This window comes from Accipiter gentilis, chromosome 10 (assembly GCF_929443795.1).
Source record: "Accipiter gentilis chromosome 10, bAccGen1.1, whole genome shotgun sequence".
Taxonomy (NCBI): Eukaryota; Metazoa; Chordata; class Aves; order Accipitriformes; family Accipitridae; genus Astur; species Astur gentilis.
The window spans coordinates 36,050,585-36,069,001 of record NC_064889.1 but is presented as its reverse complement, the minus strand read 5'-3'; the positions used below and the strand labels follow the sequence as shown (position 1 = coordinate 36,069,001).

Sequence of the window (18,417 nt, the reverse complement as noted above, 5' to 3'; positions counted from 1 at the left end):
GAAAAATTCTGTCATCATTTTAAAATTAGCTAAAAAATCTTTCCCAAGGCAGAAATATTCAAAAACCTATGAGATACCCTGAACATTCAGTGCCTGAATCAGAAACCGTAACAGATGGACTCAGAGGGCTTTTTTAATACTGGCTATTAATAAGTGCAAATGTTCACAATGACAAATGCAATGTATTTTCAGTCTGTACTGGGATATTAGCCTGGTCTTCATCAGTACTTTTTGTCAAACTTCCCTCTTTGACACAAAGCTACAATACTCTAGCTGCGAGGCTAGTGTTTGTCTAAATATGCAGACACACAATCACAAGCTCTTTCCAGCCTCGTGTTGCTGTTTCAGAGCAAGGTCTGTTAGCATTTGTGCTGGTCTGACTACCTGCAAGGTGTGTCTGTCCACCCACCTTGCCCTATTTCTCTCCCAGCACCCAAGAATATTCTTATAATTGGGATTGTTCAATGATTGCAGCTTAGTTAACCTGAATTACTCTAGTGTAAATCAACTCAGAATCAAGCTTTGCTATTGAAATGAGTGGATTAACTCATGATATAGTTAAGTAGGAAGACCTGGCTCTGTAATATAAACATCACAAATGCAAATGACTTCATTAATGTCAAGTCTTTCTTCATTATTTTTTCAGAGAGAAAAAACTAGGCAGCAGTGAGGAGGGAAGATGTGGCCATATGTAGTCCACCCTCAGCAGCACGGATCAGCATGTGCACGGGGTCCCAGTCACCTTTTGCCTCTGCCATGTCTTTACTTCCCAGCTCAATAGCTGTAGCACAGCTACACCAACACCTCCAAAAGCCCAACACAGTGAAATGACCTTGCTGTGCTGTGAACCTTGGCTGTAAGCAATGCAAATATTTTGAATCTGATTCTTTTGGCCATTTCCCTAGGTTACACATACAATCTTAATGGTTCCCAAAAGAACACTGTGGTAAACATAAACTATGATAACAGTTTGACAAATGCCAGCTGATGTAAAATGGACCTATTGTTTGTGTTTAACTGCAAGCAGTCTGGATTTCACGTCTGTTGTTTGTGGTTTCTTTTAGGATTGTTGCAATAGTTTCTAGGTATCACAAATCTATTCCAATAGGACCTCATTCTTAGATGGAGAGCACCAGAAAGGATATGGGAAAACCTGGGCTTATTGCACAAGGAGCCTACACAGGTGGCTCTGTGCTGCTCACCTGCAGTGCTGCTGTTTTGTGAACAAACAGCTGCACTGATGTCCCCAAATTGCCCCAGGAGAAGCTTTGCTCAGTAACTGGCCCTTTGGAGGTGCTGTCTGGAGCTGCAGAGCAAATCCAGAACAAGGGAGGGTGTTCCAGGGCAACACAGCTTGGATACTATCAGTGTAATTTCATAATACTTGCATGAAAAGAAAGAGTGGCTACTGCTATTTCACTGCAAAGAAATCTGAGTAGAGAGGCTGTGGCTTTCAAAGGTGTTCAGACACCTACTTCTCACCCTTTAATTGCTTCTGTTCCATATTAGTGTGATAAAAGCTCAAAGAAACACTTAAAGGCTTTGCTAAACAGCAGGAATACAGCTTAGGTAGTCTCCAGCCCTAAAACTACTTTCGAGTGACTTCTCCAAGCTCAGACAAGAAAATCATAGGACTTGGATGTTCATTTCCCCATTCTTGCAATGCCACCCCTAGTACTCTGATGAAGTACCTTGCGAGGATGGATGCTGCACAGAACTAGAACTGTCCTCATCTGGGAAATATTTTCCTCACAAATTTGGCTTCACTCCTTCCCTCCTCCCTGAGCAATGGGCAGCTATGGGGAAAGTGTATTTCACATGATTAATTTTCTGCTGTGGCAGAGAGGATGCATTTCCTTCTACATCTGTGTTTTTGTTCACTGGTGCTCAGACAAATGACTAAGCCGTGGGCAGCGATCTGGAGCGGCAGCAGCGCTCTGGCTCCTGAGCACACAGTGCAGCAGCTATTTGTGAGGGTGGCTGACTGGACCAATTGTCTTTCCTTCCAAGTGATATTAGCATTTTATCATTAAATCATAGTTAACACCAAAACTGGAAGTCTCCCCAAGGCCTGAATAAAGTATATCACAGAGCTCCTCAGCCGAAACCAATTTTTCATCTGCTGCTCCTGGGAAAAGCAATGATTTTTTGACATCCAAATATGCTAAAGCAAGCTGGCCACCAGGCACAGGCAACCCACAATGAACCAGTGAGCACCAGCACTTCTACCAAAGCCTGGTCTAAAAGCTGCTGACATCAATAGCAAACCTTCCTCTCATTAAAGACACATTTTCCATTAGCCCTCAAACCCCTCATTCCGTTATCTTCGCTTATGTTGAGTCCCAACTATGCTTCATGAACATCTCCATTGGTTTGATCTGGTTTCCCTGTTAGGTGCTGTTGCTGCCCTGCACGGGGACAGTGCTGACCATGCGACCAACAGCTCCCTCAGTCAGGCCAAATGTCTCCCCAGGGATGGGAGATGGGGTTGGAAATTTCTGGTACTCTCCCTTCCACCAAGCTTAAAGGGGAACAGAAAGTGTGTCCCATCAGACCACTTTGCTCCTACAACTCTCTGAATGCTGCTACCCCCTCCTTGCCAGGAATAATTTTTATCTTTCAGGCTCACAGAGAATAAATGCTCTTACTGCGTCTTGCCATTTTCATGCACTTGTAAATATCAAGAGATATGGAGTAAATGCTTCAGATACATGGCAGAGTAGTAGCTCTGCCAGAAGAGTTTGCATTCATACCTGTCCTGCAGACACAACTGCTCTGCCTGGAAACAACATGGAAACTGCAAGTCTGGTGTAAGACCTCATGCAAGTCTCAGGGGAAAAGTGCCCTTCACTCCAGAGATAAACCTGCCCTCCCTCTCTTCCACACTATTTGCAGAGCTGGCTCTGAGGATGCTCAGACCAACCTTACATGTCTGTCTTCCACACCTTTTCACTTCTCACATGTTTTAATTGCTTCTATTTTACATTTGGGTGACCAAAGCTCAAGAGAAACAAGTTCAAAGGCTTCCTCAAATCACAGTATAACAGTAGGTGGTCTCCCCTATGGCAATCACATATCTTACAATTAGACAAAAGGAAGGAAATAATTGCAGTGTCCATATAGGACCCCCACTGTCAATTATCTCTGATGTGGGGTGTCTGCTCTCTGTTTCCTTCCTGGTGGCTCAGCCCCAGGCAGGCAGGCAGGCAGAGGCAGCCCTGACAGCCCAGGGATGGATCAGCATCATCAGTCATTCCTATCTGATATCCAGCATGACTGCAGATTGGCTTCAGCTAACTGAACACAGACATTTAATGCCACTCTAAAGTCCTAAGATAGTTGAGGCATTCACATAGAAGTGGCACAGCCCCTCCAGGAGACCATGCCCACATAGCAGCACCACGCAACTATTGGCACAGGCACCCAGGAGACAGAGGCTACAGGTGAGAAGAGACACAGTCTCCATGAGTGCTGCAGCACAGGGCCCCTCTTGGCACCTGGCTCCACAGCCCACTGTTGAGATGTGAACACCAATTCCCTACCCAGCTGCAGTTTGCTGGGCTTGTTAGGATGCCTGTGTAGCTGGAGCTAAAGGTACCCCAGTCAGAGCTGTCCCCCTTTTTAAGAACCTGAGCATGCTCTGAGCTGTGTGATCCATTCTCCCCTCAGCCCCTTCTGGGAAGAGCAATTAAGTGGAACAGCAACAACTGAGTTTCTCCACCTGAAACCCAGAGAAATGCACAAGACCCAGGGGACTCTCCTTTGAGGCTGCAGACACTGCCATCACCTGGGAACTCCCCCCATGGTATGCAGGCTCACCTTGAGACAGTTACTGGATTACAACCTCATGCTCAGCGCATTATGCTTTAGGCTCTGTCAGACTTGTTTAATCAGCTGGTAATGTGACACTTCTTTCTACAAAGACCTGAGATCTACTTCCCTGGCAGCATGCCTTTTCCTCCAGGAGGTCAGCTTGGATCCCTGATTTCTGATGTGCTGCTGGCAGCAGGGACATGAAGCAATAAAAGAAACAAAAACCAAAAAACAACAAACCAGGATCGTTGTTATTTCCATGTAAACCTCACAGAAAGTCCTGCTTGAAAAGGAAATCTCAATGAACTTCTGCAGGCTGACCCATTTCAATCCCAGACAGCAGGAGAGGCTGAGCTCAAAACTCTTGACTTCCTCCAAATTCCCACTGAGTTTAAGAGCTTGAGATGATTAAGGAATGAGAAGTGAATCTCTAAAAAATCAGAGGTGGCACAACAAACCTCAGATAGAAATTTGAGCAAAAATGCACCACAAAAGAGTTGTTATCTACTAGTCCAAGAAGTTTACTGAACAACCTACCTTGCAAGGTTTCTTGAGACAGGAGTGGTGCTCAGATCTGGGACATCCTAACTGCGCTGAAAAAAATGCCCCCCAATACTCATCTCCTTTACATTTAGCTTTCTTGTCTCCCTCATTCATTTCTCATCATCCAGCATCTTGTCATTCTTTTGCTAAGCTCCATTTAGCAAGCAATGTAGAAAAATGTCACAGGAAAAAAGCCCACCGAGGTGGTCCCTCCATAGCCGTACGTGATCTTCACCTTGAAAAGTGTTACAAAACATCCCAGGTGAAATATTTATTAAGGCTAAGAACTTAAATACCACCGTCTCATCTGGATGCACTGGTACCTTGGCTTGCTGAAGAAGCTGGAAGCACCTCCTGCCCCTTTTCTATACAGCAGACCCCCAGATGAAAATTTCTGGACAGTCTCTCATGCAGCACATGACAAGGCAAAGACAGTCTTGTTTTTTCCAGCATGCAAACTCTGTTGCCACTGATTGCTATGAAAAAACAGCTTTAGTTGGGCATGAATGAAAGGCAATGACTAAAATATTGTATGAAATTGATTTAATAAGGTTCAATGATTGAAACAGAAAAGATTTTCCTTAACAATTTGTTACAGGCCAGATTCAGCCACTGTGACCAGCTCTGCCGTCAGCCTAATTGAAATTTGTGCAGGGAGTGGGGGCAACAGTCTTTGTTCTCAATTAACTCTGAAGAAAAGTTGAAATCTTTTTAATCATTCTGAATTATCAGCCCTTCTTTCATCTGATTTTTTTAAAAGGTCCAGATATTTATACAGCTATTAAGAATATTAAGAGATACCATAATTTGGGACCATGTATTAAACTGCATGTTTCAAAGCTAGGATAAGAGATCAGGAGACAATTCATATTTCCTTCGGGGGGAAGCAGGTAGGGATCTCCTATGAATACCCACTGCAAGGTCTGCACCTAGTCCCAGCCCATCCTGTCACAGACTTCTGGCTGCAGATTGAATTGGATGTATCTGGAAGTTCCTAGATTTTGGTTACAGATACAAAAAAACTCAATTCTGCCATTCTTGCCTATACTGACCAGCACCTCCTTTGGAATTACTCCCTTATGGCTTAACTGAACTTGTTTGTAGGGAAAAATAACACCTCATGGTAGCTAAATGAGACCTTTGAGTCTGGATACAGTAAAATTTGGGGCCAACCAGGCCTTGGATTAGGTCTGTTTCATATTCCCAGGTCTCGACAAATGCCACTGACCCCTCACTTGGCTGGTCTCGCCTTGAAAGCAGCAATGTGTGTGGTGTTACCCAGATGACATTCCCAATGGCTTGTGCAAGCAAGAGGCAGTGCATGGGCTCCAGGGAGGAGCAGCAGCTGAAGCTGCAGAAGGCTTCATGTGAGAATCTTCTCCGCATGAAAATATCCCTATTAATAAAACAGTAGGGAATGCAGAAAAGCAGATTTATCTCAGAGTAAAATGTTTCTTTGGGAGCTCCCGGAGGAGTCAGTAGCAGCTTGTTATGGAGCTAACATGTCTTTTACTGCCGCAGCCACATGAATAAGAGATATTTCAGTGTTAGGAGCAGTTAAGAGAAGCACAAAGCAGGAAAGCTGGGCAAGCAGAACAAGTGTCTTTGAGTAACAAAACCCGCAGCTACTGGAAAACCTCCTGAAAGGTTTTGAGTTTGAAACAATCCATGACCTAATTAGGTGGCACTGTTACTGGAGAATAGAGGAAGGAGGCCTAAATACTCAGCAGACCAGTCCGAGCTAGAGCTGACCAAGGCTGACGCTTTATTTAACACGCACAAGCATGCTCCGTGAGGGATGAGGGATGAAAGGGGACATGCTCCGTGCTCATGGACAGTCTCCTCGTGGAGCATGTTTTACACACTGGGATGAATGAGGAAAACGGACAGGAAACAGCACATTTTGTGGGGATCTGGAATGAACAAGTAATATCCATGCTGGTTTCTTTTACTAAAATATCACATTTTTCTCTAAGGGGAAAAAATGGGTTAGGAATCCCTAAGCAGCCTTGTAGGAAACAAGCATTACAGTGAATTGGGCCAAGACATGATGAGGATGTGATCTGTTCTGCATCTTTCCTAGAATGATTCCCCATCAGTCATGGCAGAAGCACAGTTCAGAGGCAACTGGCACCTCTGAGCCAGGAAGAGCATGGTTCACATGCACAGGTTACTTGGGTGACACATAGCAGTTCTCTGTGGGAACAGGCCCAGCAACTCAAACCCAAGCAACACTATACTCTTGAGGTCATCACAAAAGGCTGCAAGGGAGTAATCAGGAATATCCGCACGGATACTGCCATGGAGTGCACAGACACAGTGTCTCTCCGAGGCAGGAGGCCCTGGAAAGCCCAAACCATCTAATCAATAACACACTACACACAAGGAGTTCCCCATATGCCACCTGAACCACACTCTGCACAAGGGAGCAAAGGGACACACCTCTTACTTGCCACGGCTGTTATATTCTTTCTTAAACAATGACAGGCCAGGCTCTTAACTAGGATGTACCATCCCAGTGCTGACTCCAGTGAGCTCTGCTGATTTAAACAGCAAGATTCTGGTCTGATATCTCTGTAATGATACTGGAAGTAGAGAAGAGCCGTGCCAGCCAAATCCTTGTCACTTTTCAGCCAGAGAGGTTAGAGACTGAGCCACAGCTGGCTTCCCGCAAACACCCTGCTGTGAGCAGTTCTGGACAGCAGAAGAGCTGATGAGGTGCAGCAGTCTCATCTGGCCACCATTCAAGCATGACAGCCCTTACTTGAACTACACATTCGTTCAAACAAGGAACCAAAGCTACGAGGATCTGGCCCAACTATCAGATGTGTGAAGCCTTTGAACTAAGTTTCTTTAAACTCACAGTCCTCCCCACAAAAAGCATTTGTACGATTGCCTGATAAAAGAGCATCGATAAATCGAGTCCTGACTTCTCTTCCTCCCACTGCAGCGTTCACTATTCCCAAAGGAGCAGATCTGATTTCTTCGCTCGCTGTACTCTGTGACTAATCTTCATCCCCACAGAAGGAGCTGCTGAGAACTGCTGCCGTTTCAGGATGGGTGGCACAGAGCGGTCCCTGCCCCTCGCTGAATGACAAGCAGATACACTCATCTCACGGGCAGCTGCATGAGTCATCGCCCCCGCACAGAAGCCGCACGGGCTCTCCGCATTGCTGCAAGCTGCCTTCCTGAGGATATAGTTTTAGGCAGCTGAGCTGTGAAAGAACTGCGGATGAGGGAGCCACGCACTGCCCTGGCCCTTCCTTAGAGGTCCACAGCCAGCCCCTGGAGGGAGTGCGGCCAGCCCAGCCCTCTGCTGTACCCCTGAGTCCCTTGGCTCTATGCTAACCCACACTTCATATGAATATGCTCCTTCAGAAGATGAGCCGCTGTCTGTGCATATCTCTGCCCTGAAGCGTTTAAACCAGGAGTGCAGACATACCTGCAGTGATTGCTGTTTGCATCAAAGGCATGGGAAGAGGTTGCCATGAGCACCGAACCAGCCAGTCATGCCCACCCACCCCACGTCCAGCCCACGCAGGCACGACACATGCCAGGTAGAGAAGGCTGTGTGTGGGCCCGCTTGAACAGCGGCAGCTATCGTGCACAGGGAGATTAGCTCTTTCCCTGAGGTCACACTGAAAGGCTGTGACAGAGGCTAGAGATTAATTCAGACACCCCTATCCTAAAGCAGTCACACAACCACAACCATGCCCTCTCCTCTGGCTTGGGATACCTCTGCAGGGCCTGTATTTCCACAGTCACCTTTTACTCCATTAAAAGCAAACGCAAACAGCTCAGAAAGCGGAAAAGCTCAGAGGGAACAAGAGTTCACTGCACATTCTAGTTCTGTGTAAGAACACAGACATCTTAGAAAATACAGTCCAGCCCAGCTGAAGCTCTTATCTTCAAAATGACTCTGCTTTATCACATATTTGTCTTTGGTGCGTAAGGAGTGGAAACGGCTCGCTGCCCACCGCACCACCAGGCTACCCTGTTGCAGGAAGAGATCTGCAGAGCCCACAAAAGGCGTACAGGACTCCGGGGAGACTGTCCCAGCTCCCCTCTCCACGCAGACAGCTTTGCTGTAGGTAGCACTGCACACACAATGCAACTAGCTCTCTCCTGAAAAGAAAAAGCTGACAAAGGGGGAAGGGTCAGGCTCTGCTTTCCCAATCTGTAAGGTTTTCTAAGACTCATCTCCTTCAATCTCATACCATTCAGTTAATGGCTAGTTAGAGCAGTTTCACACTAATTGAAAGCAGACTTCTGTACATTTTAACTGTAGCTTTTAGCCTGATTTACATCCCTGATCTACAGCACACTTAACAAAAAATGACTTCTGGGGGAAGAAAATTTATCGTTCCTTAATTTAAAGTTATACTTACTCAGAATGGTTGTGGAAGTCTCTATAGGGAATTGCAGGGTCTCTAAGCCCGTCTTGGTAGCATCTAAGTTTTCTCTCTTGCCTTTGCACAAGTGGGATGTGAAGCCAGACCTGGGACACACTTTGTGTCTGTGCTGATGAGGGCTCTCAACTGTGTATCGTTGCCAAGACACCCGGGGCAGACTCCAAAGCCTCCAGATCTCGCCCTGGCTAAGGCATTCCTAATCAAATGCTCCTTTCAACTTCCAGCACGGCCTCGGGCATCACGCAGAGCTGCAAACAGCATCATTTTCTTTGATTCAGGTAAAGCTAAACTTCCACGCAGTGCTTTCACAGGTTTGAAACGTTGCTTATTAACAAAACATTTTCTAACTGGAATTGTAACAAGCTCTCTACATTAGTCTTACTTTTGAAACAAATAACTTCTATCTCACACCCCTGCTTTGAGCTGCTCAGTGGAGATCACAGAAACGATGGCAGGATAGAAGTCTGCTTTCAGCTTTGATGCTGGTCTGCAGTAGAAGCAGCTCTTTCTGAACAACTATAAGAATCTGCTATGCCAAAATTTTATGACCTGCAGTTGCAAGATTCCTGCCATCTGAAAACACAGGGAATTTGTAGAATCAGCTGCTGCAATAACACCAGTGACTAAACTTTTGTGTTATGACAACAGATCCTAGACAGTCAGGTCTCATGATGCCAGAGGCCAGTACAAATTCACAAGGTCTATCCCAAAGATCTCACAGTCCAAAGTATAAGATGTATGAAGCTGCAGAGAGCAAGAAATAGCCAAATGAAAGGAAAACAGAAGCCTGAAGTGCAGCAGAAAGCAAACTGCCTATCTGAAAGAATACCACCTCTCTGCTACCTCTCAAACCAGTACAATAGGTGTCATTTTGGGCTCCTACCCTTTGGAATTTGTTGCCCCTTTCATAAAGTGTTAATTGTGTTAATGGCTACTACATATCTTAGTGGTGTTAAGATGGAAAAGGTTCACAGAGCTTATGGAAGCCTGTGCAAAACCAGAAGAGATGAATAGGTATTTAAGAATCCTATTTTCCATTGCTCCTATGTTACAGCCGATCCTGAATGCCCTCCAACTTCCTCATTCAACATTAATCTTTGTTTCTACAGGTAAGTTGATTACAATAAAAATGCTTACATTATGGAAGTCAGACCAAAGCATTTAAAAATTATCAGTATGACTGATCTGACAGATTATTTTTATTTTTTTTATTTTTTTTTTCCTATGAATCACAAACACTTCTGAAAATGACTTCTTGAGTTAGGATAGGCAGCATTTTTTAATATCTTTCAATCTTTAATGGTATAGAAAAAAACATTTCCTGCCCTTTCTTATTAGTTAATCATAAACTAGATGAACTTCTAACATTCAGATTTCTGCAACAATGGAAACTTATGAACCCTTAATTTTGCTGATGAGGGTTGCTCAAAGTGGGAAGGGTCAAACATTTAGAAGATTAGAGTTTTCAGGGAAGATATACTATAATCCTCTTCTTTCCTCCTACAGTTACCATTATGTGTAAGTAACTTAAAATGAACTCTTCATATAAGACCATGTGTAGTGTGGCTAAAGTAAACCAGTTAAATATACCTTCCCAGTAGGGCCTCAGCTCCTGGTTTCAAATGAGTGTGTTGTAAAGGAGGGTGTTGTAAAGGAGGGTGGGAAGCAAAAGGGGGCAATAAGGTCAAGCAAGTACTGAGGGAAGGTAACTCTGGTTTTGCATATGAGTTTTCACACTTTGTACTCCTAGAGACATATTTTGGAAGGAAAAGAATAAACTGCTCTTCTGCCTGCTGCTGGCACTGCATTTGCATTAAGCCCTGGGGTGTGCAGTCTTCAATCAGATTCATCATTCAGCCCAAAAGAGATTAAGAGTGAATAGTTCTGCAAAAAAGATGATCATCTGTTAATAACGCTAGTTATGGACACCCCAGGGAGTGAGACACCTGAGATAGTTCATGTTCTTTACAGACAGATGCTGAAGGCACATCACTCTCAAGCAGTCAAGCTCAGCTTCTAGGTCAAATCACTGCATGGTTGGGCCTGATAAAGCACCCGCTCCATAAAATTTAGGAATGTAATAAGACTGTATAGCTTCTTACTTCAGTGGCTCTCCATTTGGAGCTTACCTGGAGATATCCCAGCATGAAGAAATTTCACTCCTTAGTTGAAAACCCCACTGCAGGAGTGCAGTTTCGGGCTAAGCCGGCGGATGGGTCTGCTCAGCTCCACCGCAAGGCCAGTATCAGAACGTGCCCAGAGCCCAGACCAGGAGCAGTGATGGAGCTTGCTGCAGCTTCAGGGTCCTTATCCCAAGAGCCAGGGGCTACAGGGCAGGGAATGAAGCCAGTTCTTCCACAGAGTTAGGATGTGCTTGGGGTGTGCAGTGCGAACCACGAGGGAAGGGCTCCACACTCCACAGCAAAGACTGGTAAAGATCACAATTAAATAAGCTGAGCACGATTAAAAACGTATCTCTCCCACTCACAATTTCCATGAATCTTTCAGAAGGTCTAAATCTGAGAAGGTAAATTAACTCCTTATCTGTTCACACTTTCAGCTTTTTAAAAAGCAGGCCTGAAGTCTGGAATGAATTCAGCAGGCAGCAATCTTTTAGCCTTACATGGGAAAATTTGCCTAATAAAACAATACAATTTTATCAGGCTGTTTCCTTCTGTTTCCTCTGGTGGGTAATGGAAGTTACACCCACTACTTAGTTTTGACATGTGTAACCCAGAAAAGCCTCAGTGTGCTGTAAAAACGCCAAGTGATACGTTTCTTTGTTAGAAGATGTCTTGGGGCTCTTGTCGCAGTCTTCCAAACACGTCAGGAAAAACTAAATGCATTGTTAACAGCAAGTAGAAAAGCACTACGCATTAGCCATTCTTCATCTGAATGGAAAGGAACAATTTCTGATGAAATATAGTTCCTGTTACATTCCTAGATTGCTTTACTAGATTGCTGCCCTGTTATTCACCAGCCTCAGGCTGAAAATAAGAATTCTGGAAGAGAAATTCTGATACTCTTGAAAAGAATTAAAGGAAAATGTGAAAGTTGTCAGTAATAGAATTTTTTAAAAGACTGGGGTCAATCAGTTTCTTAAGATGTTTCTTAAATATTTATGCGATTAAACAGCTTTGTTAAATATCCGGTCAAAATGAAATTGAAACACTCCACTCTGAAAGATGTTGAAATGAGATGCTCTGAAATTTAGACATAATTTCCTTTCTCCTGAGCCAAAATGTTGTCAAAATCAGTGTTTTATGGACATTACATCTATGCCAGAAAACAGCTTTACCATTGGATTTGGCACTCTATCCAGTGTCGCAGCTAGAAATGCCGTCACAAGAAAGAAAAGTTGAAAGATACCCACAGAAAAATCACACCAAGCTGGACCGCAGAGGTGAGGGACCGGTGGCAGCAGTATCTGAAGGCCTAGGCTTCATCCCGCAGCTGCGCGACGGGTCAGTACCTGCTCCTGGCACAGCAGTGCGGCCATGGGACTGCATCTCCTCCCATTACTTCTCAGGGTGGCTGTGCATGATGTGTGCTGCTCTGGAAAGCCAACTCTGCCCCGCACACCATGGGATGCATTCTGCAATCAGCTACTCCCGCCTAGCAAGGGCTGCTCGCCGTAAATGCTGCTTTTGTAGCCCAGCATTGTATAGCAGAAAGGCTTCAATCTGCCTCCTCAATGCCTGTCGGAACGCACTATAGCTGCACTATAGCTGAAGCTTCTCCTGGTGCTACAGCAAAACTACGGTTATTTATAAGCTATCTTATTTCCAGATTGTACTTCTTCCCAGTAGGAGATACAAAGACATATATAAATGGCAATTAAAAAAACCCACAATAGATTGTGTTAACTACTGGTAACTAAGAAGCCACCTTGATCCCTTTCTGCATAAAGATATTCACCACATGACTCTGAGGCCTCAGCTCACAAAGACTTTTCAATTTCGGATTAAACATGTTGCATTAGAAATAGCTCTGGTAACCCAAAGCAGAAGATTATAGCTGGCAAAGAGGGAAGAATGAATGGCAGATGGAAGACAGGAGGGGATAAGCATTTGTGCTGGGAGAAGGGCTGCAAAGAAAAAACACCATTTTCTAAAAAGTTTTACCACCTTGCGATATTTCTGGGACCCGGGTACTGCCTGACCACAGAGGAAGAGAGAAATTACATGGACTGGCTGTTCTCACAAAGCCTGATTCTACTCACTGGAGCTCCAGTTCTTGAAACTTGATCAAAATCTGGAAAGAATCCCATCCTGAGAGAGACTTAACTGAAAACTGCACCACTAAGAATGAGATTGAGCCCCAGCATAACTGGAGAAGGCAGAACTCGGGAAGGCTATGAAGTCTTCCCAACAGCACATGTTTTTCATAGGAAGACTTTATTTGCTTCCAGCTTGCATGATTGCTTCTGAAAACATGGCTTCGTCCTTTCAGGATTTTCTTGCAGAAACTTCTGCTAGTTACTCTACAGATGATTCACATTTAGCCTTAGAGACTATTTTTAGCTGCCTTTATTTCAGCACATGTTCTTGGAGAGTCCCTGCTATTTATGTGGTCTCCATTTCCCTCCTCTTGGCTTCTCCAGGGAGAAGATCCACAGGCCAGCTATTGAAAGCAGAGCTTGCGCATCATTCCTCCTTTTGTGTCCTCCACACAGCAAAGCCTGCCAGAGCACTTCTGAGGTCAACAGCAGCAGTCTTTATCACCACGATAGATAATGGAAAGAAAGCAAGCCAAGGAAAATCAATTCACTCCAGTTCCTCAGAGTGTTTGCAAGGCCATCCTGAGGCTGGGTTGGGTAAAGGTCTGATGATCTGGACACATGAATAGAGATGCAAAACTGAAGATGTAATCATGCAGCAAATACATACAGAGGCAGCTGGGTACAACTGAGCACTAAAAAGCATGAGAAAATTGCTGCAATTCGTCTGGGGTAAATCTGACACCAAGACGTGAAGTTACCTCTTTGTTAGGGTCACATAGCTTTAAAAAAATGGGAGATATTAACTCATCAGTGTGTCCATGGCCAACATCATGGTAGGTGTACGTATGCTGTTTGAGCTGGACTCTGATGTCTTAAGGATTAGTTTTATAACTTTGACACAGATATTGTGGGACATAGCTAACAACAACCCAGAACACATGCAACTAAATAATGTTACCAGCTCAAGAGGCAGCTCTGCAAGTGGGAAAGTGCTGATGTATTAAATCATTTTTACACTGGTAAAGTCACATGAATGAAGGCCTGTCTTGCTTTAACCATACCCATACAAAAGCCTATTTTTATGAAACATAAGAGTTTAATATTGCTGAGGTTCCTGCCTCTCTTCCAAATGTGGTTAAAATTTTTGAATGAGTCTAAATTTTTTGATCAATAGAAGTGGGACTCATGCATGCATGCACACACATACACTCAAGACACATCACAAACATTGGGAAACCTAACTAAACCAGAAGTGAATCAGCTGGAGGTAGAGGTGAAAACACTCTCAAGGTATCAATGTTAAGTAAGCTTTGACTGTAGACTGTAATTTTTATCTTTGCAGTCTTCCCTGGCTTACAAGTAAATCTCTCGTCTACCATGGAGACATTCAGCATGCTCTAATATATAACCTCACCTTATAAGAGCATCTTGTATATTGATCCCAAAAGAATGTCTCAAGCTTGTTAGCTTATAATCTGCTAGGTTACTAAGAGCTCATAGGGAGCCAACATATGGATGTACTTCTGAGCACTTTAACAGCTGTAGTCAGTAGCTAAGTCCATTACGCTGAGCAATGGAGTTGGTCATACTCTTTTCATGTTGCCAATATGGCAATAATTAGGGCTGCTGTGTGGTTCAGTAGACTAAAAGAACTGGCAGACCAAATTAATCCCAGGAGTAAATCAAGGAAGACAGAGGAGTTACACCAGAAGTCATGGCCCACTGTGTTCCTCCTCTTGAACCCCTCGCTTGAAAATATTAGTTACTTGCAGGCTGAAGTCTGGACTACTAAATGGTAATTAGACAGCTACATGGGAAATAATTACCTGATTATGAGATGATTAATTAGTATGCTGTCAAGATACAATTATCCTGGCATCTAGGGAATACACTGCATTTCTTCTTTGCTCCTTACAAGATCATGATGGCAGCATAACAAACCTCTGCCCTAAATCCCTACAGAAATGAACAGCAAAAGAGCACAGACAGTAGTATTCAGTACCCAGGGATTTAGTGAAACTAGAAATATGCAGGGCAGACTGTCACAGCCCAGTCCTATCACGGCAGGTCAAAAATAGACAAGGAAACAGCTTCACAAAGAGCAAGAACCAAGTAAGATCCTACCTGCACCATCCCTCAAATAGACTGAATGCACCGCTCCTGACAACAAGCATGCAACCTTACAGTGGGAGAGAAGCAATTTCTGGCCACCTGTATACGGCAGTGTAGGTACCACACTTCATGACCATCAGGTCCAAATCAAGCTTTGCAAATTTTTATAGATGCCTGCAGGGATTAGAGCGTAACAGCACATACACCTCTGGACCCTGAGACATCAGGAAAAGGCAGGAAGGCTCATATGACAGGGAGAGGCAAAATTTCCAGCGCACTAGCTCCGTCTAGCAGAATACAGCCTGACCTAATTAGTTAGAACATGCCTGTTCTAACTGTTCTTACTGTTCTAGTTAGAACATTCCCTGTACATGGGTGCAGCAAATTTGTAATGCCACCCTTGACTGTTTTCATAAAGTAGATATGACAGCCACTAATCTTGCTAGGCTAGTAGCTTCATAAACTAGCATAGGTAAGCAAGAATGGCATATGCCTTCAGCACCATCACAATCAGAGCTTTGATCTTTTCCTTGGTTGAGGCAAGGGAGCCCTGCATTGCACTCTGCCTTTCATTTGGGTGGGTTCTGCAGACAGAGGAACAAGGAAAAGCATTCTGGAATATTATTAGCCCATGAAATTTAGTATCGAATTCCACCTACATGTACAAAAGTACTGCTGAATGTTATATATGCTTAGATAGAAAAGCTGGGCCAGCAGACAGGGCACCAGCTGAGACATAGGTACAGGTTCCCACTCGGTTATGGACATCTTCCATGACCTCAGTGCTATGTAGTCACCTGAGTCTTCTGGAAACCAATCTGACTCTGCCACCTACCTGGGCTTTATCACTGCACAGCTCAATTTATCTTCTTCAAACTTGGGATGAATAACAATTTTCTAGCTCCCAGAGAAGCTGTGACATGAATTCATTAGAACCTATGAAGCACTTTGATAGTATAATAATGGAATAAGTATTGTAGATAGTTTTTATGCTAATTCCTTCATCTACATATCTGTGGCTGTTGCCTCCAGGAATTTAACAGATACACTGTATGCAGAATAAATCTCTCAGAAGTAACAAGCCTCTGTACCAAGTTTGCAGATCGTTTCCACATCTCAACACCTGTGTAGGGCCACCCTACACTTGTCCCTCCAGGATAACCGAGAGCAGCCTACTGTAAGATGATGGTGAGTGACAGCCTCAGTGCCAGTGGGCAGAGCCTGTGAACTATGCTGCTTTACACATCTTTTGCACCAGCCTTAGGGTGAAGGAACCAGGGTGGCAACCCCTTTAAAAATCCGCTAATGACAAAGTCCATGCTCACCCAGCTCTCTGGGACAGAGATGTGCCAGCAGTCTTTCACTGGCTAGTCCATTGTTCCAACTAGTGTTTTTTTCCTTCTGTATCTGAACGCCATTAGCGAGAATCTCACATTCAAACCCTTCTGCTGGGCCAGATCCTGTCAAATCCTTAATTCCAAATAAACCAAAGTGCCCACGTGACCAGCCCCTCTGGAAGCAACAGAAATCAAGTCCCTATGCATACCAGTGACACAAGGCCTCCTGGCCATCACCTCCTTGGGAATGCTCAGCATTGTAGCCCGGGTGCTGAGCACACAGCGTTGAACTTTGCCTCTGTGTTACCCCTTAGCTAGACAGCTTCCAATTAACAACTTTGTTTGAGCCCAACCGGCTCTAGACAGTATTTTCAAATGTGACCACTGTGAAAAGAAAAAAAAAATAGGTCAAGAGGATTATGCAGGGTGACTAATGATTGCTGCATGCTGGGCTGAGATGTGAAGTCTGGCTGTGTTTTCAAAGGTGCATAATAATATGTCCTTGTCTGACCTGTGGTGCTGTTGACACTTTTTCTGAGTTGATGCCTTCTCACAAATCCCCATTAGGCTGGAAGCTTGAACGCCCACCGTGAATTATGCCAGCGGAGTGGAAGGGCTATCAAACTTTGCAGAACTCCCATTTAAGTTTCACTTCATTTCTTAAAAGCCAGGCAGCAGAGGCAATTATTTAACTGTCAAGCCCTTCTGGAGTTGTTTGCTGAGGGATGTGGCTGCTGTTCCCTGGAGCTGGTCAACAGATAAGAGGAGGGGGCTATTCTGCTCAGCGCAGCCAGCACATACAGTTAGGAGAATGCGCTCTGACAGCCAGATTGCCATCCAAATAGCCAGAACTAATAGTTTTATCTTTATTTTACTGATAGGGAGGACAACACAGTATGATGGAGGGTATGGTTCAGCTGCCCTGCTCAAAAATCACAGGAGGTTTGTAGCAATAGGAGAATGAATTCAGCTGTTTTCTCTCCTGGTCCTGTGTTCAGCATTAGAATCCCTCCAAGTACACCTTTCCTTAACAGGGAAGTTAGAATTAATTTTTCTTATCTGACAAATGTTCATTAGCCAAGTATTTGTATTGATCTCTCCATCCTGGTCACAGGAATATGTCCCTTTCTAGCTACAGATATTGGAAGAGAAGGCAACTCAGCTATAGCTGAGCCAAACCTATAGTTTCCCACAGGAATTCCGGAGCAACAAGTGATGCAGCAGCCTCAGACAGTCACAGAAAACAGCCTTTTGTTTCTGTTACAGTCCCTCCATGGATAAAAGTATAAATATAACCACAGTGAAGTTTCCTCAACAAATGCAGACATATCAGGAAAAACATAACCTCTGGTTCAGCTTAACTGTGAGGAAGATCTGAAAGACATTTCATCTCAGACAGCAGAGGCCAGCCCTTGCATATGGGCTGTTGGCAGCCTGGTAAAAGCCGGGTGTGATGACGCTAGACTGGATGATGCTGGGCCCTAGACATGGAGCAGGGAACAGCAGGTGCAGATCTGTTGTAGGAGGCAAGATACCTTCTTCAATTCACATAATGTTTTTTTCAGTATGCCACAGGGAAAACTCCCAGCTGTCCAATAAAGCTCACGAGTGTGGGCAAAGTTGTGACAATATTAGCACTATCAAGACCTTTCTGAGGCATCGTCACCTTGATTTTCTACTGCTTTTGGGCAAGTTTCACATTTATACAAGGAACGGGAGCAGCACGTACATACATCCCATAGTTGCCTTTAAAATAAGATCAGTTTTAATTCCCAGGCAGTTCTACACTGGCAAAAGAACAGAAATTCCTTGCTATAGCAAAAGCAGTCCTCTGTGACTGAAAAGGTACAGCCCAGGCAAGGCCTTTCAATGGAGTCCCACTAAAACATTGTGAACTCCAGGCTCATAGCGGGGCTGTGCTCCCTACCTCACTCCCTGAGGTACTGCACAGAATTTAACAGAGGATCAATTTCTGCCC

The 18,417-nt window shown here is 44.3% G+C and overlaps 1 protein-coding gene across 3 annotated transcripts in view; it reads right to left on the bottom strand.

Moving 5' to 3' along the window:
* The window catches only part of RAB11FIP4 (RAB11 family interacting protein 4), a 127,928-nt gene that overhangs the window by 39,745 nt on the left and 69,766 nt on the right, over positions 1-18,417 (bottom strand). Inside the window, exon 1 of one of the 3 annotated variants that reach the window (XM_049811785.1) lies at positions 8,745-8,769. The exons of the other annotated variants lie outside the window; for them this stretch is intronic. The gene's annotated coding sequence lies outside the window, so the exon portion shown is untranslated. Of the gene's footprint in view, positions 1-8,744; positions 8,770-18,417 lie in introns of those variants that run through there. 3 annotated transcript variants of the gene reach the window in all.